This window comes from Sciurus vulgaris (genome assembly GCF_902686455.1).
Source record: "Sciurus vulgaris genome assembly, chromosome: 12".
In the NCBI taxonomy this organism is placed as follows: Eukaryota; Metazoa; Chordata; class Mammalia; order Rodentia; family Sciuridae; genus Sciurus; species Sciurus vulgaris.
Window position 1 is genome coordinate 102329321 of NC_136473.1, and position 23803 is coordinate 102353123.

A 23803-nucleotide genomic window follows, 5' to 3' on the forward strand; every position below is an offset into this window, starting at 1 on the left:
TGCAGTCTCACCAACAGTGTAAAAGTGGTCCTTTTTCTCTACTTCCTCTCCAGCATTTATTATTGTTTGTATTTTTGATGGCTGCCATTTCTGACTGGAGTGAGGTAAAATCTCAGTGTAGTATTGATTTGCATTTCCCTAATTGCTAATGATTTTGAATGTTTTTTCATGTATTTGTTGTCCTTTTTTCTTTGGAAAAATATCTGCTTAATTTGTCCATTTATTAATTGTTTTTGGTGTTAAGATTTTTATTTCTTTATATATTCTGGATAGTAATCCTCTGTCAGAAGACTAGCTACCAAAAATTTTCTCCCATTATGTAGGTTCTCTCTTCATATTCTTATTTCCCTACACATAAATATTTTGAAAGTAGGTTTTAGCACCTATGGTTTTCCAGACAGCCTTGAAAGACCAGATTTACCAAAGAGGTAGCTATTTAGCCACCCACCCTCCAATTAGAATTAATTGCTATTAAATTAATTACTTGCTGTTAAATCTCAGTTTCCTTACTCAACTATTTACTGGTGGTTAAGGTAGGAATAGAATAAGATATTCCCCAAAGACCAACAGTCTCCCTGAGGGTGACTGTAATTGGAAGGGTATGGCATGTCATGACTATTCTTGGAATTTGACTTGGTTGTTTCTGAGCCTCTGGCAGAAACTGAAGGGGTTGGGTTGGATCTCAGGGCATCTTTGGCATAATCGGGATGCTTGTAGTAACAGCCTGACTTGCAGCCAAGGCTCAGTGCTCTGGCAGTGTTTTTTTATTTTTTGTTTATCTCTTAAAGCATTTTTAATCCTTACTCCTCTTGTAAGAAATAGGAACCTGCTGCTCACTCGTCTCTCTCTTCTCCCAGGCCAGGATGTTAGCACTTAGTCCTAGGTTTTGTACATCCAAAAGCATGATTTTACTTCAAAAAATGTTCAGCCGCTGGGCTGGGGTTGTGGCTCAGTGGTAGAGAGCACTTGCCTACTACGTGTGAGGCACTGGGTTCAATTATCAGCACCACATAAATAAATAAAGGCATTGAGTCCATCTACAACTAAAAATATTTTTAAAAAAATATTTACAGTCCTAAAAACTAGATCTTTAAAAAAACATTCAACTGCTTACCTTTTTCCTAAGCTAAGAAAATGTAATGACCCCAAAATCTAAAGCTGTTGCTAATAAAAGCCTTATTAATTTTTTTCTTTTCTTTCTTTCTTTTCTTTTTTTTTTTCATTGTAGGTGGTCACAATACCTTTTTTTTTTTTTTTTTTTTTTTTTCTTTTCTTTATGTGGTGCTGAGTATAGAACCCAGGGCCTCACGCGTGTTAGGTGAGCACCCTAGCACTGAGCCACAACCCCAGCCCAATTTTGATTTCTTGACTTGCACTTGAATATGCCAGATATGTGCCTTCATCTCCCAGAGTGATATTTTCTAAACAGAATATTAAGAAATATTTGGCGCATATAGTTAAAAAGGAATGATGATTGATATTGATCAAGTCCTTATAACCCCTTTTGACTACAGACTGTGGAAAGAATTTGTCTAATATGTAATCTCCTTTATTAATTTGCGTCATTGGTTTCAGCCTTTAGCCCTATTGCCTGGGGCATGATCTCACATTCTCATTTATTAGATTTATAAGACAGTGGTATGCCAGACAATAGTAAAACTTTCTAGGATATCTGTCTTCCAGGAGACTAAAATTAAGAGCTAGATGTTTATTCCTTAAGGGATAGCCATTTAAGGAAAGGAGTTCCCTGCTCCCACCCTACCCTTTAAAGAGCTAATTTATTTCCTTTAGGTAGCCTCAGACTTGTCTATTCTAATATTCTGATTAAGCCTGCAAATATGTAGTAAACTTTTATTGAGAAACATTCTTTGAGTGAAAGTATGGTCTTTACCAGTTCCTAGGGACTGGAAGAATGTTTCTTCTTTTCTGTTCTGGGGCAGGGCAGGGAACAGAAAGGGTATAGGGAATTGTGTAAAGAATCTAGCTCGACATCCATCAGCCGGTATAACATCTTGCCCCTTTTTATTTTCTTTCTTTGGCCTTGTCATCCTATTGCTTCTATGGCCGTGTGAGTTTTGTACTTCACCCATTGCTAAAAACAACCCACAAAAAGCAAACAAAAACTCCTACCTCCCAGTGGCTCAGGAAGCTGAGGCAAGAGGAATCAGAGTTCACAGTCAGCCTCAGCAACTTAGTGAGACCATGTCTCTAAATAAAATACTTTAAAAAGGATTGGGAATGTGGCTCAGTGGTTAAGTGCCCCAGGGTTCAGTCCCTGGTACCAAAAAAAAAAAAAGAAAAAAACCCTCCACCTCATATCTTTCTTCTGCATGATTTATGCTTTAAGAAATTTCACAGAAAGGGGCTGGGACTGTATCTCAGAGTAAATGTGTTTGTCTAACATGTGTGAGGCCCTGGGTTTGATCGCCGGCATCACCAAAAAGGAAAGAAATTTCACAGGGAGTAAGAAAAGTAAAAGGTACTAAGAGGAGTTCAGGGTAAGCTCTTTGTTTTTCTGCACCTTCTTCTTTTTCTTTAGAACCAATAGGAAAATCAAGGTTGAAGCTTTTAAAACTATGCTGTGGACTGAATTTGAAGTAATCATTTATTCATATGTATGTATTAAATTTCAAAGTATTTCAGACTCATTCTTAGGTAGGTGTGCATATAGGAACGGGATATCATTGAGGAATATCGAAGAACAATATACTCATTTGAAGGTGGGGTAAATTTCTTAGTCCTTGATCCCAAGGTGAGATGATAGGAGGAAGAGAATTCTGTATCCATGCTTTCAACCAAGGATGAAAAATATTCAGAAAAAAATTTGCATCTGTGCTGAACATGTAAGACATTTTTCCCTTGTCATTATTCTATAATCTTTACAGTATAACTATTTACATAGCATTTACATTGTATTAGGTATTATAAGTAATCCAGAGGTGATTGAAAGTATGTGGAAGGATGTGCATAGGTTATATGCAAATACTATGCATTTTTATATAAAGACAGTTGAATATCCTTGAATTTTGGTATCCTTTGTGGGATGGGGGGGTCCTAAAACCTGTACTTTCATGAATACTGAAGGAAGACTGTGCTGTATTCCCGGAATATGCAGGATGGGAAAAAAGTCAGAGGACAACAAAGCACTCTAAAAACTTGTTAGGAGTTAAGTGAGGGTGGGAGTGGGGGAGATAGAGGTGGTGTTACAGCTGCTTGGCAGGCATATATATGTATAGAACAGTATGTCAAAGTATGTATTGACCTTTTTTCTTTATATAGAATGATATGAACACATAGGTATATAAATGTGCTGGTTTACCGGTTTAAAAAAAAAAATTTTAGGTTGTAGATAGACACAATATGTTTATTTTATTTTATTCTTACGTGGTGCTAAGCATCGAACCCAGGGCCTCACGTGTGCTAGGCACGCGCTCTACCACTAAGCTACAATCCCAGTCCTTTCCAGTGTTTTTGAAACAATTTTTTTCCTTGCAAGTAGCCTTGTCATACTTCAGAGTGGTCTTATTTTATTTTGTTTTATTTTATTGGAGAGGATAGGTAGCATTGTAATTTACTCTTTATTTTACATTTATGTTTTGCTTTTGTATAGTTACATATCCATTCAGTATCAAATGTCATTTTTTAAGTTTATTTGAATTAATATCCAGATAAAAGCTATTATACTTAATGATATTTAATAATTGATACAATATGTTTAATATATATCTAATGAGAGTGATATTATCTTAAGTCTCTTGATCTGTAGGTTCTGTGCCTTTACTCTTTGTGTTGTTTTGGGGCAAAGCAAAAGGGTTTTGTTTTCTAAAAAGTCTTAAAAGCTTTTCTAACTTTAAATTTTGCTGATACATTATTCTAAATGTATGAGCTATTTTCTGGAACTGGTTATCAAAACATTTCTTGATGGTTTCAGAAGAATATATATGGAAGTTTTTTAATCAAAAACTTTTCTTAATAATTTATGATGTTTAATAGTTTGAGAGTGTCTAGATGGGTTTATTATATCCATGTTTTACAATGTTAAAGTACCCCATAATATTTTGGGTTCACATTTGTTTTTTTCAGTTTAATATCTTCAGAAGAGATTTGCTTGATTTTAGACCTTGTGTACTCTAAGAGGGACAGATGAGGCTTTCTTATATCATTTGAGAAATACCGGCTGAGAAATGTCTCCCTACTTGTTAATGCCTAAAATTCTTTAGGGAAATTTCTTTTAAATTAATTGGGTAACTTAATTCATATGTCATATTTTTGTGGTGGGGGAGATTCAGTGTCACTATTTATATGTTAGAACAAGTTTCTTAGACTGTCTTTAAGTTCTAAGGCTCTAGAGAATAGTTTGAGACCTTGCCTTACAGGAGTAAACATCCTCAACCTTCAGCTCCTGTGTAGTTAAAATAAATTGGATCCATTCTCTTTCGCCTATTACCTCTCTTCCTTTAGTCAAAGTTAAAGTCACTGCAGTCCTTTAGGTAGAAAAAGACTGACTTGGGACAATGTGTATATATACATTCATGCATAAGTGCATACAGAAAAGTATAGCATATATTAACTTCTAATTCTAGTGTTTGCTGTTTTGAAAATGCTGATAACCTATTAGTTATGATTTTTAAAGTGGATTAATTTGATTTTTACTTTGTCCTGAATTATTTTGGGCTTTAACTCTGTACTTGGTTTTAATGAGGACAGATTAAATTTGTGGTATATATTGGGATTTTCCTTAGTTTTTCCCCCTCTTTTCTTGAGGAAATGTTATAGCACCCAGTAAGGAACACCTTTTTGTATTGTGTGCAAAGGGGTTTATTCTTGTTTGTATACAAGAAATGCTTTCTATTTTGTGGTTTTTATCCTGTCATTTTCATTTCTCAGTCTCAACTTCCTAAAAATTACTTAGGTGGAAAGAGTATGTGACTGTTAAGGGATATTATGAGTTGGATAGAATTAAAAATGATGTGCTTAAATAACTCAATAACTGCTTAAGGTAATTTCCTATATTTGATTTTCCCCACTTCAATTTTTCATAGTTTTAAGTTCATTGGTCTTGACTTTTGGTGCTTCTCCAAGTGGTGATGTGTTGGGTGTTTTGACAAGGGCTGGCTAAAAACCCTTTTTTTCTTATCAAAGGATTTATTGTTGTTTGTGTACAAATTATTCCATTTCTGTTTTGTTCATTTTATCATAGAATTTTCATTTCTAAGTTTTAACTTTCTATAAAAAATAAGGCAAACAGAAAATAGGAGAAAATTTTAACTCTGAGGCCTTTTTAAAAAAAAGTAACAGTCTTACAGTGTTGCCCAGGCTGCCTTGAACTCATGATCCTTCTGCCTCAGCCTCCTGAGTAGCTGGAATTACAGGCATTTGCTACTGTGCTGAGTTCTCTGAGGTCTCTTAATACCATGGGAAATAACAAAGCATTTCCGTTTGAAGATATAACTGGTTTCCAGATGAAATCAGACTATTCATCCTCTGTATATATTGAGGAGAAACTTAAGTCTTTAGGGTCCGTGAGTCAGCAAGTGTATTAACCAATTCTGTTGATTGACTTGAATACTATATATTATTTGGGTCCATGGTATAGATTTCTACATTGCTTATCAAATATTTTTGGCATTATTAATATTACCATGTGAGCCAGACATGGTGGCACACACCTGTGATTCCAGTGGCTTAGGAATTTGAGGCAGGAGGATTACAATTTCAAAGCCAGTCTCAGCAATTTATTGAAACCCTAAGCAACTAATGAGATCCTGTCTCTAAATAAAATACAAAAAGAGCTGAGGATGTGGCTCAGTGGTTAAGCGCCCCTGGCTTCAGTCCCTGCTACAAAAACAACAACAAAACACACACACACACACACACACATACATACATACATACATACATACATACATTACTAAGTGAGCTAGGGTTTGGCCGAAAATTTAAAGCCTCAGTAATTAGACTACTAAATCATACCTAGTTAGTATACTATAGTAGTGTTCTTGTGCTTCCTAAAAGATGCTCTAGAAGCTACCTGGATGGAAAGAGGAACAGAGTGAAGATTTGTTTAATCTGTATCTTGTACAAACAGGTGGTGGTTATATGAATGTATACATGTATTAAAATTCATAGAACTGTACACCAAAAAAAAGAAAAATAGCTATCTTCTCACTTACATTTGTTTCGGGTGATTTTTAATTTTTTTTTCATTACCGGTTTAAGTAATTGCAAATTATATCATTTTCCTGTGTTATAAACAATGACATTTTAACATGAAACTATTGGATCATTATTTTAATAATGACAATCCAGGAATGTAAATACCACAGTATTTTATTACTTACCGTTATCCATTTTTAAAAATACATGAACAAGCTCTTCTTCCTTTTTTAGAAGTATTTTTTAGTTGTCGATAATCCCTTATTTTATTTATTTATAAGCGGTGCTGAGAATCAAACCCATTGCTTCACACATGCTAGGTTAGCGCTCTACCACTGAGCTACAACCCTAGCCCCAAGCTCTTCTTTAATGCTTGAAAGTTGTAAATTATTTCTATTTTTCTTTGGATTTATATTTCCCAGGCTTCCTTATAGAATTCCCCCCCTTATGTTACATTTTATTAACCAAATATATCACTCTGTACCTAACAAAGGTATATAAATTGAAATATAATTTTTTAGTTTCTCTGTTAAAAACTTTTCTTATTTAAGTTATTAACCTATTAGTACATAATTATAATGACAAATATTGAACCTGGGGCCTTGCACATGCTAAGCAAGTGCTTTATCACTGAGACACATCCCCAGACCTCTTGGTGCTTTTTTCTTTTCTTTTCTTTTTTTTTTTTTTTTTTTTTTTTTTTTTTTTTTTGTACTGGGGATTGAACCCAGGGCCCCTTAACCACATATCCCCGGCCCTTTCAATTTTTTTTTTATTTTGAGACAGGGTCTTGCTAAGTTGCTGAGGCTGGCCTTGAACTCATGATCCTCCTGCCTCAGCCTCCTGAGCTGCTGGCATTACAGGCGGGCACCACCGTGCCTGGTGTGATGTTTATTCTTGTGTCTGTAAATACTGTTTGCTAGAGTGACATCTAAATTGAGATCTGACACAGTAGGAGTTAGCAGGCAGAGAGGCATGGAGGCAATGTGCAAAAAATATTTGAAGGTGATTTGTCCAGACAGAGGAGGGTTTGGAGAACTACTGAGTTCAGTAGATCCAAAGCTTTGGGTGAACAGTTGGGTGCTTATCAAAAAGAGAGACTTTAATTTGAATACAGTGGGGAAAACATTGAAAGGTTGTTTTTTTGTTTTCTTTCTTCTCTGTAGTTGTAGATGGACAGCATGCCTGTATTTTGCTTGTTTATTTACCCAGTGCCTTACATGGCTACAAGTGCTTTGCCACTGACCTAGTCCCATCACCTTATTGGAAGGTTTTAAACAGAGTAGTTATGTAATCAGATTTCCTTGTGTCTAGGAAAAATCTTTGGCTATTTATATGTGCATATCAGATTGATGTTAGATAAGACCAGGGGCTGAGAGACCATGGGAAGACCATCACAAAAACTCAAGTAAGGAATAAAAGGGACCTAAACCAAAGTACTAGAATTAGGGCCAGAAAAAGATGTTGTTGAGCTACATAAATATAGTTTGATTGTTGGAATAAGAGCAGTTTTTCAATTCCCATGTGTCCTTAATCTTTAACAGTATAAATGTTGTTAATATAAATATTAATTAATAATTATTGTGGAAGTTTTCTTAATATTGGGAAAAGAGTTAATTGAATATTTTGTTGTATTGAAGCTAGAGAATCACTATTTAGCTTTTATCTCAGTGACCTAGTATCTGTTGTGTGTATTTTGTATTTCTCTGGTCTGTTTGAGCCCACCCCCATAATCTAGATTAGAACTATGTATTCATCTTAAAAAAAAAAAAAAAAAAGAAAAGCTCTTGAAATTCCTACTATTCCTTAATGGTTTCTAATTGCCAAAAATAAATCCGAAGCCCTTGGTGTGGCATTCAAGTCTTCCCAAGATCTAGTCTTTGCCCGTCATGGTGGTACATACCTGTAATCCCTGTGATTTAAGGAGCCTGAAGCAGGAGGATCGTAAGTTCCAGGTGAACCTGGTCAAGACCCCATCTCAAAAAGAACTGGGGGTGTAGTTTAGTGGCAAAATACCCCTGGATTCAATCCCAAGTAACGGGGGGGGGGGGGGGGGGGGGATCTAGTCTTTGCTTCTATTTTTGCTTTGTTAACACTTCACTTCATGCACACACATCATTTACACAAAAACAATTAGAAATCCCAGAGTCAATAGTTTTTTGTTTCTACAATGTAATATACCGTTTTGTTGTTATTACCCTTTATCTGGAATATCTTTTTCCTCATTCACTTTACCTGTGCTTTAGATGGTTAATGTAAAAATAACTTGCTTGTGTAAATATACACGATGGAATATAACTCAGCAAAAAGAAGAATGAAATTATGACATTTGCCTGTAAATGGATGGAACTGGCAATTGCCTTGCTAAGTGAAATAAGCCAATTCCAAGAAACCAAAGACTGAATATTCTCTGTCATATGCAGATGCTAACTCACCATAGGCTGGAAGGAAGGGCGAGGTTCACTGGATTGATAGGAAAGTGTTGGGGGATGGGAATGGGGAAAGATGGTAGAATCGGACATAACTTTCCTATGTTCATATATGAATACGTGACCATTATAACTCCACATCATGTACAACCACAAAAATGGGAAGTTTTACTCCATGTATGTGTGATATGTCAAAATACATTCTACTGTTATGTATAACTAAAAAGAACAAATAAAAAATTAAAAATAAGGACGGGGATATAGCTCAGTTGGTAGAGTGCTTGCCTCGCATGCACAAGGCCTGGGGTTCAATCCCCAGCACCACTAAATAAATAAACAAATAAATAAATAAATAAATAAATAAATAAATAAATAAATAAATAAATAAATAAATAAATAAATATTTAATAGAAAAAATTATTTACTGGTGTATTAAACTGGATGGTGTCACAGACCTCATCTTTTCAGCTTACTGATATATTCTTGGTTCTTGTTATAGTGCTCAGTACAAAGTTCAATAAATACTTTAGTTTTTTTAAAATTTATTTTTATTGAAAACAATGGGATACATGTTGTTTCTGTTTGTACATGGAGTAACAGCATACCATTTGCGTAGTCATACATTTACATAGGGTAATGATGTTTGATTCATTCTGTTGTTTTTTCCTTCCCCCCACCCCACCCACCCCTCTTTTCCCTCTATACAGTCCCTCCTTCCTCCATTCTTGCTCCCCTCCCACCCCCCATTATGTGTCATCATCCGCTTATCAGTGAGATCATTCGCCTTTTGGATTTTTGAGATTGGCTTATCTCACGTAGCATGATATTCTCCAATTTCATCCATTTGCCTGCAAATGCCATAATTTTATTATTCTTTATAGCTGAGTAATATTTTAGTATTTTAATTGAAGGATTGTGGATAGTTACACATTTTAGAATTTCCTATGGATTGAGTTACTTTGTTTCTTTATGTGTACACAGATACCTTCATATGCATTCCATGCACAGAAGCTGTAGTAGTGTGCTTATGTGTGTGTAAGCAGTTGTTGCATGTTTCCATAGTCTCAGTGAAACAGCTGACTGCTTAGATTACAAAGGATCGTATTATAGATCTTTAGGAATGATCTAGATTTATTTGTAAGTCCCTCCCTAGGAATTCAGCTCTAAGCTTGCATTGAAGTCATTGTACCAGGTGCTAGATACACTAACTGGGAATTCCAGGAAGGAAAGAAGATTGGCACATTCCTTTCATCCCTTAGATATTTTGTTATCTTTTGCCTCAACAACATAAGCAGCGATGTGTTTCTGCTAAACTAAGCTCTCATAATGCTGAATTCCACAAACTTAAGTATTTTAGACAGGAGCTTAGATTCACCTAAACCTTTGTCACAATTTATGAACAGAAGTACTTATTTGTATCTAAAATAAGTATGGAAATTTAAAATTCAGGGTAAGCTGCAAATTCTCATTTTTGGGTATTGCTAAAATTTAGTGTTCTGTGATAATTAAGATACAATTTTTTAAATTATTTTCACGTAACTTATTAAAATGCGATTCAACATAGTTAACACTTTTTTGGTTTTTTTCTCTTTATTTTTAAAATTATAAAAAACTAGCTTTTTTGTTTATTGTGTAGTTCTATGAATTTTAACATGTAAATTCACGTTACCCCACAATCAGCAGAACAGTTCCATCACCCCAAAAGATTTCCTCATGCAATGAATCCCTCTGTAGACACAGCTTTCCTCAGCCTTACCCCTGGCAACCACTTATCTGTTATCCATCATTATAGTTCCAGCTCTTCACGAATGTCATATAAGTGAAATCACACAGTAGATAACCTTTTGAGAATGGCTTCTTCATAATGCCTTTGAGATTCATCAAAGGCATTATTTCTTTTTATTATTGAGTGGTATTCCATTGTGGGAATGTACCATAGTTTGCTTATCTTTTCATTTATCGAAGGACATGTATATTGTTTAAGGTAATTTCAAATAGAACCCATTTGTGTATGGGTTTTTGTGTGAACTTAGTTTTCATTTCTCCCATCTAATTACTCAGGAATGTGATTGCTAGGTTATACTGCAAGTGTTTTACTTCATAAGAAACTGCTTTCCAGAGTGGCCGTACCATTTTTCATTCCCCTCAGTACTTGATATTTTAATAAATCCGACATTTCTTTGTTGTAAGACTTGTATTCAGCATTTTCTTGTCAATGGAGTAATAGGCTTGAGACAGCTCTTTAACGTACTGTTATGGAACACACTTTGGCAAATATTGATTTATTTAGCATGTCGTCCCACATAGTATGGCACATGATAAATACTCATTGTTTATCAAACATATAGATGCACGATATCATTTAGCTTTTTAAGACTTGAAATAAGCATTTGGAATACCTTGTGTATCTTGAGATGGGTTATGTTGCTTATTCAGTTTTTCTTTTTCCAAATGTTTTCTTTATGACTCCTTTCCCCATTTCTAAAAGAAATTCTAGGCAGTGATTTGAAAGTTTGAACCTTAGACCAGTAGCATCAGTATCATCTCTGAGCAATATTAGAAATGTACTTTCATTCTCTCTCTCTTTTTTTTTTTTTTTTTTTTTTTTTTTTTTGCGGTGCTGGAGATTGAACCCAGGGCCTTGTGCTTGCAAGGCGAGCACTCTACCAATTGAGCTATATCCCTAGCCCCTCATTCTCTCTTTTTTCTGTTTCCCTCCCTCCTTCCTTTCTTTTCTCAGGGCTAGTTTTTTTTTTGTTTTTTTTTTTTTAGGTGCTGATAGACTTCTATTTATTTATATGCGGTGCTGAGATTTGAACCCAGTGCATCACACGTGCTAGGCAAGTGCTCTACCACTGAGCCACAATCCCAGCCCTCAGGGCTAGGTTTTGAACTCAAGGCCTTATACATGGTAGGCAAGTGCTCTACCACTAAGCTACATTTCCAGTCCTTAAAAGATTGTTTTTCTTTCTTTATTTTTTAAAAAATCCTTTACAGGGGGTTGGGGTTGTGGCTCAGTGGTAGAGCTCTTGCCTAGCATGTGTGAGGCACTGAGTTCGATTCTCAGCACCACATATAAATAAGTGAATAAAGTAAAAGTCTCTCAACATCTAAAAAAAATATTAAAAAAAGAAAAAAATTATTTACATTCTTGCCTGGTCTGTGAACTAGAGAACTGGAAAGACAATTGGTGATGGTGATCGAGTGAAAGCAGATTTTTTATTGTTCTTTTAATCTCACATGGTAGATTAAGCTGGTGATAGTGGTGACTTTTACGATGAGTCATTAACAGTTTGATATTAATGGATCTTCTAGTAAAATGAATAATTTCATAGAGGGCTTTATTAAAGTTTGTCATGAAAGTTTTCCAATAATTTGGTAATTTCACTGATAGTTTTGTTTTAAGATGTAGCAAAATAGAGATCAGCAATGAAAATAATAGATTGAATCCTGAACTTTCATAAATTTATTTGGACAACAAAAAAATTAATGTGTGTTCTGACCCAAAGGAATTTTGTAATTTGAAGTTACAATTTTTTTTTTTTTCTTCTTGCCTATACCATTCATGCTATAGGGAGGATTAGGATTCTATTGCTGGGTGTGTTACTTGGTGGTTAGAATACTTGTCCAGCATGCAGAAGGCCCTGGGTTTGATCCCCAGTACTGTAAAAACAGAAAAAAGAGAAAAAAGAAGATTCTATTGCTTTGTTTCTCAATTAAGGATATTCAAAATATCTGTGTTTAGCCATTAGGAAAGAGCTTGTAGCCCGTACCCAAGTAATACAGGGAGTGTATATATGCTTAGTACCTCTTCATAGAATTGGAGAACTAGTGCTTCAAGTCTGAAACAGGAAGAGTGAACTTTAATTTTTACTTTTGGCATTACCCGATAGAATTGTTGTCTATTACAAGGCAGTGAAGATAACCAAACAGAATTAGGATAAAGAAACTAGAACTATATTATCTCCTAATGAATACCCATACATACATTACTTTTTTGGTGTGATGTTCTTAAGATGAGTCATAGCTATGTATGGTGATGCAAGCCTGTAATCTCAGAGGCTCCAGAGGCTGAGGCAGGAGGATCACAAGTTTAAAGCCAGTCTCAGCAGTTTAGTGAGACCCTCTCTAAGTAAAACATAAAAAGGGCTGAATATGTGACTCAGTGGTTAAACGCCACTAAGTTGAATCTCCAGTACACACACACACACACACACACACACACACACACAAAAGAGCCATACATTAAGGAAAGACTTTCTTGGGTTTAGTCCTCCTTTTTTTCAGGAAAAATAAAAAGGAAGCATGCTCTATTCCATTTTTGGTCTAAATAAGGGTGTTCCAAGAAGAGATGAAAGTTGTCCAGTCACTAGAGAAAAGGTTATATTTTTAGATGGATGCTAGGTTCTAGCGTGATCCATACAATTTTCTGAAAACTTTTCTGAATCATTGTGTATCAGCTCAGGAAAAAATTGTGATTGTTCTGCTGGGAGTAAATGGTAGATACTTCCAGTTTCCTTTGATGGAACAGACTAGTTGGTAAGCATACGCATAGCATTCTAGTTAGTCTCTTTGGGTTGACTCTTAAATGTTATTTTTGGCTCACAGTTTCAGAGGTATCAGTCTGTGGTCAGTTGACTCCATTGCTTTTGTACTAATGGAGAGCACATGGCACAGCAAAGCTGCTTACTTGCATGATGGCCAGAAATCAGAGAGAGAGAAAGAGATGGGAGGGGACCTGGAAATGAGAAAATTCCCTTCAAGGGCACACACCAATGACCTTCTTTCCATTGGGCCTCACCAACTAAAAGTTCCATAAACTGAGAATCAAACCTTCAGTGCATCAGCCCTTGGGGGACATTAAAGATCCAAACTATAGCAAGGACTTTCCAGTTCTTTTCCTTTTTTTTTTCCTTTTTTTTTTTTTTTTTTTTTTTGTGGTGCTGGGGATTGTTGAACCCAGGGCCTTGTGCATGTGAGGCAAGCACTCTACCAACTGAGCTATCTCCCCAGCCCTCCAGTTCTTTTTGTATTATTTTCTGTTGCATTATAGAGGCTGCCTGATAAAGTGAAAAGCATGTGGGCCTTGGAGTTCAACAAGACCTGCATTTTGATTCCTGATTTCACCAGTTAGCCCTGGGACTTAAATAACTTTCTGAGCATTTGTAGGTTGGGAATAATGCCTGCCTATCAGAGTTCTAGGTAGTGATATTGTAAGTTATAATATGTCAGAATTACTGGAGTGCCTCTTTAAAAACTATCAATTTTTACACTTTTCACAGATCTGTGTATAGGAATATATAACAAAACCCTGAAATAAATAAGTAAATTAGCTTGGGGTCCACATGAACTAAATTTCTTCTGTTGCCAAGTGTCCCCCACTTCCCCCCGCCCCAGTACTGGGGATCAAACCTAGGACCTTGCACATACTTTACCCTATATCCCTAGCCCTGTAATCTTAAGTTATAGGAATTGGTAGGTTATATTTTAATTTTAGTTTGAAGGCTGAAAATTGCTGAGTATGCCTTCGAGGACTTCTTTAAGAACAAGATAAGGAAAAGACTGGATTAAAATGTGGGGAAAATGTTATCAGTAATTATTTCTGGGTAATGGAATTCTCTTTGTCAAAAAAAAAAAAAGAATTCTCTTAGTCTATTTGCTATGACTGAATACTGGAGAATGCATAATTTATAAAGAATAGGGATTTCTTTAGCTCATGGAGGACTAGGAAGTCTAAGAGCATAGTGCTGGAATCTGCTTAGCATCTGGTGAAGGCCTTACTGCTGGATCATGGACAGCATCCATGGTGCAAAGGGCTAGCGAACCAGAGAAAGCTCACTTTTATAATGAAGCCACTCTTGAGATAACCCAGTAATCCACAGATGGATTAATCCATTAACAGGGCAGAATCCTTAGAACTCAATGACTTCCCAAAGGTTCCACCTCTCGAGCAGTCATTTACATATTAATTTGAAGATTAAGTTTCTAACACATGAAATTTGAGGACACAGTCAAACCATAGCACAGAGATCCTTATTGCTTTTAATTGCCTTCATTACTCTGTGTTCAGGATTCTAGAAAATGAGCACTTACAAACTTTTATAAATAGGAAAAAATGATGTCAACAAATTTTTTTAAATACATATGCTAGGAAAACGAATATGAATAAGACATGTAATCTCTGCCACTGAGTGGAATTGGGTAGGAACAGGCAGAAATGGGAGTAGGTCAGACATAACAGTACTTTATATTCCTCTGTATTGTGCAATATTTTGTTCCCCTGCAATAACAATAATACAAATTCATGTGATTGTGATGCAGAATAGAATTATGAAGTTTACCTTGAGCATGGGAGAAAACACTTTAAGAATATGGAACAGAAGAGATAAAATATAAATCAGATGTTTTAAATGATGAATTTACTAGGTAACTGGAAGGAAAGAAGATTTTAGGAAAAGAGAATTAGCACTTACAAAGATGAACATATTAGGAGGTGGGGGAAGGAAAGATAGTGAACTGAGACAGACATTATTTCCCTATGTACATGTATGATTACACAAATGGTGGGAATCTACACGGTGTACAACCATAGAAATGAAAAGTTGTACCCCATTTGTGTATAGTGAATCAAATGCAGTCTGTAAAAATAAAAAATAAAAAAGTTTGAAGTGGATGGGGAGAGAAAGATGAACATATTGGAATCTTGAGAGAACTGCTATAGAGCCATTGAACTCTCTGTATTTGTGGGTTCTGCATCCTCAGATTCAACCAACTGTGGACCAGAATATTCAGGGAAAAAATTGTGTCTATATTGAGCATGTACAGACATTTTTTTGGCTTACTATTATTTATACAATACATTATAACACCTATTTACACAGCGTTTACATTGTTTCAGGTATTATAAGTAATCAAAAGATGATTTGAAGCATACTAGGAGATGTGTCTAATTTATATGTAAATACTATATCATTTTATATGAGGGACTCGAACATCCACAGATTTTGATATCTTCAGGGTTTCTGAGAACCAGTCCCTCATGGTCACTGAGGGGACCACAGTATAGCATAAGGTCTGAGAGAAAGGGAATGATAGTAGATGAGACTGGAAAGGTAAGCAAGGGCCAGACCATGGAGACTCTTTGGTATACTAAGGATACTAAGGATTTTTGTATAAGGATCCTGTTTACTATCTAGAGCCCACCAAAGGCTTTATAAATAGAAATGTACAAGATTTGCCTTTTCAAATTGGGAGTTTAGAGACTGTGTGGATATTAGATTGAAGCAGAGTGAGATGGAAGTCAGGAAGGTCAGAGAAATCTAAGAAATAAGACAGAAGTAGGAACAAAATGAGTTTTGGTTGTTTTTAAGAACATCTTAAGTGTACTTATCCATAGGCTGTAAGAGTCAAATGATCTTTCTCAGGAGAGTGTTTTTGGATCTATAGGGTTTATTTAGGAGTTGTAGTAGGCCAGTATCTCAAAAGATAGCTATGTCCTGATTCCCAGAACCTGTACATGTTACCTCCTATGGCCCAAGGGGGACCGGGGAGAAAGGTGTGTATATAACTTATCCTGGATTATTGCCAACACTATGATAAGAGAGATTTCATAGACACAAAGGAGAAGACAATGTGAAGATGAAGCGGAGAGATCTGAAGACACTGCTCTTGATGATTAAGTGATGTGGCCACAAACCTCTGAAAGCTAGAGGAAGTCAGGAGTGGATTCTCCCAGAGAGGCTCCAAAGAGATCCGCTGCCCTGTTGACCCTTTGATTTTTGTCTCAGTGTTCCGATTTTAGACTTCTGACCATCAAAATTATGAAAGAAAGCATTTCTTTTGGTTTAAGCCACCTATTTTATGGTTATAGCAGATAAAGGAAACTAATACAGCAGCCAGTTGTCTAGTTGATGATGAGAAAGGATGGGTACGAATGACTTCACCTATGAAGAGTGCATCACATGAGAAGTGAAAGGATGATAATCTGGTACCATTCAGACATACATTATTTTGAATTAGTATTTCAGAAACTGAATATAAGACTTTGTAATTATTACCAGTTTTTTAAATGATAAAAAGTTTTTAATGGAATGCTAACAATTTCCTTTATCTTTTGTATAACTGTCAAACCTTGTTAACTTCCATATTTGCATCTTAGTATATTTTAGTCTTGTTTTTGTAACTCTTTCTTTGATATCTTCTGGATGTGACTTTATATTCATCTTGCTCCAAACCAGAGATTTAATATTTGTTTCTATGGAAAATAATTTTCTGTGGAAGATAATTATTCTTTCCAAATAATTATCCAGTTTGTTTTAAAAGATTTCTTGAATCTGTTTATTGTTCTCTGTTCTGTGATCAGGCCCTCTTCCTCTCAGTTCAGTTTACTCCTGCACACACCTGGAGTCTTCACCAATGTTTTTTTAAAGAGTACAATAGGTGTGTTACTCTTTCTCACAAATCTAGAATGGCTTTCATTTGACTTACTATGAATTCTTACTACAGTCTAAATTTTGTGGAAATATAAATTTGTGGAAAGGAGGAGTAAGGTCTATTTGCCTGTTCCTTTGGTACTATCTCTGGGCAAATGAATCCAGATGTATCACCAGTAAAGGAGAATTTCTCTTCTACCTTTAGGCAAAAAAAAAAAAAAAAACCAAAAACAAAAAACAGGAGGATAAGAAGAGATTGTCCTCCACTTGTGGTTTTTTTGTTTTGGTTTGTTTTGGTACCACGGATTGAACTCAGGGGCACTGGACCATTGAGCCACATCCCTAGCCCTATTTTTTGTATTTAATTTAGAGACAGGGTCTCACTGAGTTGCTTAGTGCCTCACTGTTTTTGAGGGGTTTTGGTATTTTTCTGAGGCTGTCTTTGAACTCACAATCCTCCTACCTCAGTCTCCCAGGCTGCTGGGATTACAGGTGTGCACCACTATGCCCAACTCACTTGTATCTTACTTGTCTTCAACTCAAAAATAATTTTTATGTCAGAGGCATATTTTGGGGCAATATTCTGGTTTTCTTCACTTTACTAATGAATTTAAATAACTTACTATTGTTTCTTTTACAACTCGCTGTTCACCCTAGTGAAGTGGCATTCACTCATAGCTGATGAGTATAAGATTTTTTTGAAGGGTGTATCATGAGCTTTAAAAATACCCTTAACCTGAAAATTTATCCTAATGAAGTAATGTTAGGAAAAAAATTAGGAGGTACAAAGTATGTGTGTTATTTGGTAATAGGCCAAAATTGGAAATGATGGTTCCTCTGCAAGATGAAATCAATTTTCAAAGATTTGTTTAAGAAAATTCTTACAATATAGTTTTAAAAAGAAATAAACACTTTACTCATGTATTAATACCTCAGTAGTAGTTACTTTTTGTCATTCCCTCATCCCTCAGAAGTTACCCTTTTAGTCTCTGCTAACTTTCTCATCCATCCTTGCTTGACGTTGCTAGTCTCCTTTGCTGACGTCTTATTTTTCTGTGTGTGCTTTCTAAATGTAGTTTCAGTGCTTAGTCCTAGATTCTGCACTTTAATTTTTAAATATTTTAAATTAACATACAGTAATATGAACCTTTTTGTGTGTACAGTTTGATAATTATGAGTCTGTGTCTAGCTTTCTGTGATTGTCACTGCATTCAGGATACAGAATAGTTCCATTACCCCATTTAAAAAAAATAATAATAAAAACATTTTGTCGGTCACACCTTTCCTAAACCTTGGCAACCACAGTGGTTTTGTCTTTTGGAAAATGTCTTTTGTTACTGGCTTCTTTGGGAAACTCAGCTTAATGCTTTTGAAATTAATCTAAGTTGTGTGTATCACTTGCTTCAGGTATCCTTTTTATTTTTTACTTTTTATTGCTGGGTAGTGTTCCATCATGTATGTTGTGTTCCACAATATGTTCATCTAATTCGTCTGAAGACGGACATTTAGGATGTTTTCAGTAAGTATGAATAGAGCTGCTATAAACTTTGTGTGCAGATTTTTGTTTGAACAAAATTTTCATTTCTCCAGGATAAATACTTATGAACAGATTTCTGAATCATATGGTAAGTATATGGTTTACTTTCTGAGAAATTGCCAGATTATTTTCCAGGGTAGTGGTACCATTTTGCATTTCGCCTATCAATGTGTGAAGAGTTTTGTCTGCATCCTAGTTAGCATTTGGTATTATAGTATTTTTTTGTTAGTCACTCTAATAGATACGTAATAGTATTTTATTGTGACTTTAATTTGTATTCTTCAATGTCTGTGATGTTGAACATCTTATTTATCATTCCTATATTCTCTTGGCTGATGAGAATTTTTAACCCATTTAAAAATTGAGTTATTTTCATATTTTTAAGTTTGAGAGTTCTTTACATATTCTGAACGTATGTCCTTTGTCAGATATATAATTTGCAAATATTTCTTACCAGGTTGTAGCTTGTCTTTTCATTCTCTTAACAGAGAGTCTCAGAGTATATACCTTTTTAAAAGCAGCTTTGTTGAGTTACAGTTTACATTCCTTAAAAGTCACCTGTCTTAAAATGTGTATGATTCAATAATTTTACGTAAATGTACAGAATTGTGCAACCCTTACCACAATTGTTTTAGAGCATCTCTATCACCCAGTGAATCCCTTGTACTAGTTGGCAGTCGATCTGTGTTCCTATCTCTGGTTCCAGGTAACAGTAATCTGCTTTTTGGACATTTCATATAAATAGAGTCCTGAAATATATAGACTTTTTAAAAATTGTTTTATGGAGATGTAATACACATCATAAAATCTGCCCATTTATACTGTTAGGATTCAGTAGGTTTTAGTACATTAACAGAATTTTCAACCATCAGCACAATCTGATTTTATTTTTTTTAGATCTTAGAAAAATTTTTTTTCATTCCTTGAAGGAAATCTTGAAACTATTAGCAGTTACTCTGTGGTGTTCTCACCTCAGCTCTAGACTATCATCATCTACTGTCTCTTTGAATTTACCTATTCTAGGTGTTTCATCTAAATGGAATCATGATATTCTGGTTTTTCTTCAGATTGCATAAACCTTTGGCCTTTCACTAAATGGAATCACATAGTATGTATTAGTTTTTGACTGACTTCTTTCATTTGGCATAAGCTTTTCAAGATGTGTCTATTTCAGCATGTGTGAGTACTTCATTCCTGTTTATTCCTGAATAATTTTTCCATTTATTAGTTGATGAACATATGGGTTGTTTCCACTTTTGGTTATTATGAATAATGCTGTGAATCATAGTATACAAATTTTTCGTGGACATATATTTTCATCCTTTAATTTTTTTTTTTTTTTTGGTTGTACTTTGGCTATAATTTATTAAAGTGGTAAGAAACACAACAGAACCATCAAAAGGTAAAAGCACATGGAACAAAGTTCAGAGCAAATTGGGCACCTCATTCTTTAATTTTTTTTCCCCAAGTGTGATGGGTTTATTTTATTTTACTCTGATGCAAAACCAAAGATTCCACTACAGCACAGAGACCAATATATTAAAACATCATGAAAAAGTGGTGTGGTACATGCAGGACGTGATGTACAAACTGGAGGGTCAGGTCATTTCCTTTAACATGACACTACACTGTCGCTGAGGAACAAATTTAAATTAACAGTGCAGAACTCAACTGAAATGTGGCACAAACATGACAACTTCCAGGCATTCCTTCAAGAACCTCCTTTAGGATGGACTTGCAATCTCTAGACTTCAGTGTGGGGAGATTTACAATTCTTTGGAAGAAAAAAGTTCACACTTTTGAAATTTCACAGAAGAATTTTAAGGCTGAAACATAGTGGGTTCATTTTTCTTCACTTCCAAGAATAAATCTGATGCTTTACTCAAAACCACATTAGGCTTCCAGTTCAAATCCCAACCCAACCTTGTGCCCTCCTGCACTGAAGTTCTTTCCATTGGTTAAAGCTGACAGGGTCAGTTTGACTCCTGGTTGAAGGGTCTGAGTATAACCCAGTCCAATCAAGCTGGCATTGTTTACTTTAGCAGATAGAGAAGTTCTATAATCCAGCTTATATTTAGCAGCAATGCCAAAACGAGTATTGTTGCTACCAGCTGTCCATGCAAGCTTTATTGACGTTTCAATCTTTTCATTAACTTTCTGTGGTAGATAGAACCTCCAAATTCAGTGCCATCATTCACATGAGTGTGCAGCTGGAAGTCTGTAGCCTTATAACCCAGGGCGAAATTATTCTGAGACAGTTTGGGTTTAGCTGTGTCAAAACTCATCTGATAGTCAGCAAGCCAGCCTTCAAAAGCCAATACAGCCCAGCCATAGATGGTTGGTCCAGAAAAATCTATATCAAAATTACTGCCAACACTAAAACAATCCCATTTATATGAGGCCTTCAATTTCCCACTCTTCTTTCCTGTGTTCGGTACAAATATAGTATCAAGAGTCAGTTTCAACCCTTCGGCAAACTTATTCTCCAAAGAGATTTCTGTCCTAAGAGTATTATCTGTGTTCCATTTTTGGGTGAAGGTAAGTCCATAGTTACAGACCTTACATTTGGTCTCTAGGTTGCCCAGCACTTTCCCTGTATCAGTATAAGCATGACCTGAAGTAGAAAATTCCACTCCACTATAAGACTTGGTTTTCAGATCTATTTTGACCATGCCAAACCCATATCCCTTGTTGAAGACATCCTTGGCAGCCTTTCCTGGGTCATCGTAAGTTGGTGTGTTACCCATATCTCCAACCTAAGGGCCTGTCTCAGCTCCGCCACGGCAACGCTGAAGGTTTTCTTCAAACCAAGGCCATCTGCGTCTGCATGGCCTCCTCATTCTTTAATTTTTAAACTACCTGTATGATTTTTTTTTTTTGACAGTCTTTCATTGGATTGTTACATATCCATTTTGACAGTGTCATAAATGTGATTAGATCATTTGTATATGGTATAATTACTGATATGTTTGGATTTTGGGTCTATCTTTTGTTTTATTTTTTATTATTTTTTAGTTGTAGATGGTCACAGTGTCTTTATTTATTTTTATGTGGTTCTGAGGATTGAACCCAGAGCCTCACACATGCTAGGCAAGCGCTCTACCACTGAACTCCAGCTCTAGCCCCCAGGTCTATCATTTTTTGTTTGCTCCTCTCTGTCTTGAATTATTTGAACATTGTTATTTAGTGTTCCATTTTATTTTTTTCATGTATGTCTGTATCTCTTGTTTGGTTGAAATCCATATAGAGATTTCAATATATATATGTTGAACTTTTCACACACTGCTTAGACTTAATATTTACCACTTCAATGCAGTGTGGAAATCTTACCATCATATAGTTCTCTTGACTTTTTCATCTTAGTTATAATTGTTACATGTTATATCTAGATAAGTTGAAGGACCCATACAGATGGTATTACATACTTTTTGTTTCTAGTCATCAAACATACATTAAACAACTCAAAAGGAGAATAGTGTATTTTGTTTGCCTAAATGTTGATCAATTTTTGTAGTTATTTTTAATGTTCCAAAATTCCCTTCTAGTATTCTTTCCCATTCTATCTGAAAAATCTTTGACAGTTCCTTTAGAGCAAGTCTCTGGCAACAAGTTTTTGCTGTCAACTGAAAATGTGTTTATTTCATCTTCATTTTTGAAGGATAGTGTCAGTGGATATAGGATTTGGGGTTGACAGGTTTTTTGTTTGTTTTTAACAGTGCTAGAAATTGAACCCACGGCTTCAAGTAAGTGCTCTAACACTAAGCTACATCCCCAGTCTTTTTTTGTTTTTCTCAGCACTTAAGATTATGTGTTCCACTACTTTCCAAGGCTCCATGATTTCAAACGAGAAATCTTAAGTGACTTGAATCATTATTCCCTTATAAATACGATTCTATACTTTTGTCTGACTATTGTCTCCCTAAGTGATCTCATCCAGGTCCATGGTTTTAAATACCATATAAATGCTGATGATTGCAGCCCAGGATCATCTCTGAGCTCCAGATTTTTATATCAAAGATCTTAGTTATATTTCTCAAATTTATTTGTCCATGGGACTTGTGATATACTACTATTATTACTCTGAGTGAGTTACATGGCCATCTACCCAGGCACTGAAACCTTGTTACCAACAAACTAACCAACCACCCTACTTATGTTTTATCTAAGTAATATGCAAGCCCTGTGGATTTCCATCTGCGAACCATATCTTTTAAGTTCTACTTTTCTGTCTCCACTGTTACCAAGTCAACATGATCCTTTTCCTGAATTATTGCATATTTTTCTGTTTCTAGTTTTGTAAAATGGGAGTCTAACTGTATAACCTCCTTGCTTAAAACCATTCCCTGGATTTCCTTTATACTTGGAATAGAAACCTAAACCCTTTAGTGCTTGATCTGGTCAACTCTCGACATCCACAATAGTGGCTACTCTTTTCATTTTTTATACATAACCAGGTTCTTAACTATTTTTGCACTTGCTTCATTCTCTCTGCCCTCCCTTCCCATCCATTCTTTGCTTAGATCCTTCTTTTGCTTCCAGCTTTAGTTTATCACTTCCTTTAAATAGTATAATTTCCTGCTTTAACCTGTTATTAAAGAGAGTTGCAAAAAAAAAAAAAAAAAAGATGTCATTCTTATCTCTTAATTCTCTTCTGAAAGTTATTTTTAAATGTTTTATATTAAATAATGGGTTTATTATTTTAGAATTAATAAATATTTTTAAAATTTCTCAGCTTTAATTTCAAATGTGGTATGTAATGATAACCCACAAAAACCAAAGATCTTTGGAGACCCCAGTAATCTTAATTCTTATTGTAATAAGCTATCCATAATACACTTTACCATTTTAACTATTTCTGTGTGTACATTATCACAATGTTGTACAACAGTCTATTTGCAGAACTAGGTTTTGAAAATGAGAGAATTCTAGATGTGTCATATTAGTGGAATTATACAATATTTGCCTTTTGTGGCTCTTATTTTACTTAGTGTAAGGTTTTTAAAACCCATTTATGTTGTAGCATATATCAAAAGCCCATTAATATTCCATTGTATGTATGATACATTTTGTTTTATTCATTTATTTCCTCTTTAATCTTAGTTACAATACAAGAGCAATTTAAAATGTATTGATAATTTAAATAGCAAATAATTAAGTAGTAAATCATATGGTATAGAATCTACATATTTCCTCATATATTTTTATAATCCAGAGAAATTCAATTTAGTATTTGAAATTCTGAGTCATTA

At 35.1% G+C, this 23803-nt stretch overlaps 1 protein-coding gene and 1 pseudogene across 5 annotated transcripts in view; one reads left to right on the forward strand and one right to left on the reverse strand.

Moving 5' to 3' along the window:
• Window positions 1-23803, forward strand: part of ABL2 (ABL proto-oncogene 2, non-receptor tyrosine kinase) — a 99689-nt gene that overhangs the window by 47173 nt on the left and 28713 nt on the right. The window lies entirely within an intron of this gene.
• Window positions 20024-21406, reverse strand: LOC306641078 (non-selective voltage-gated ion channel VDAC3-like; annotated as a pseudogene). The gene has a single exon. The product of its transcript is annotated as a non-selective voltage-gated ion channel VDAC3-like (transcript).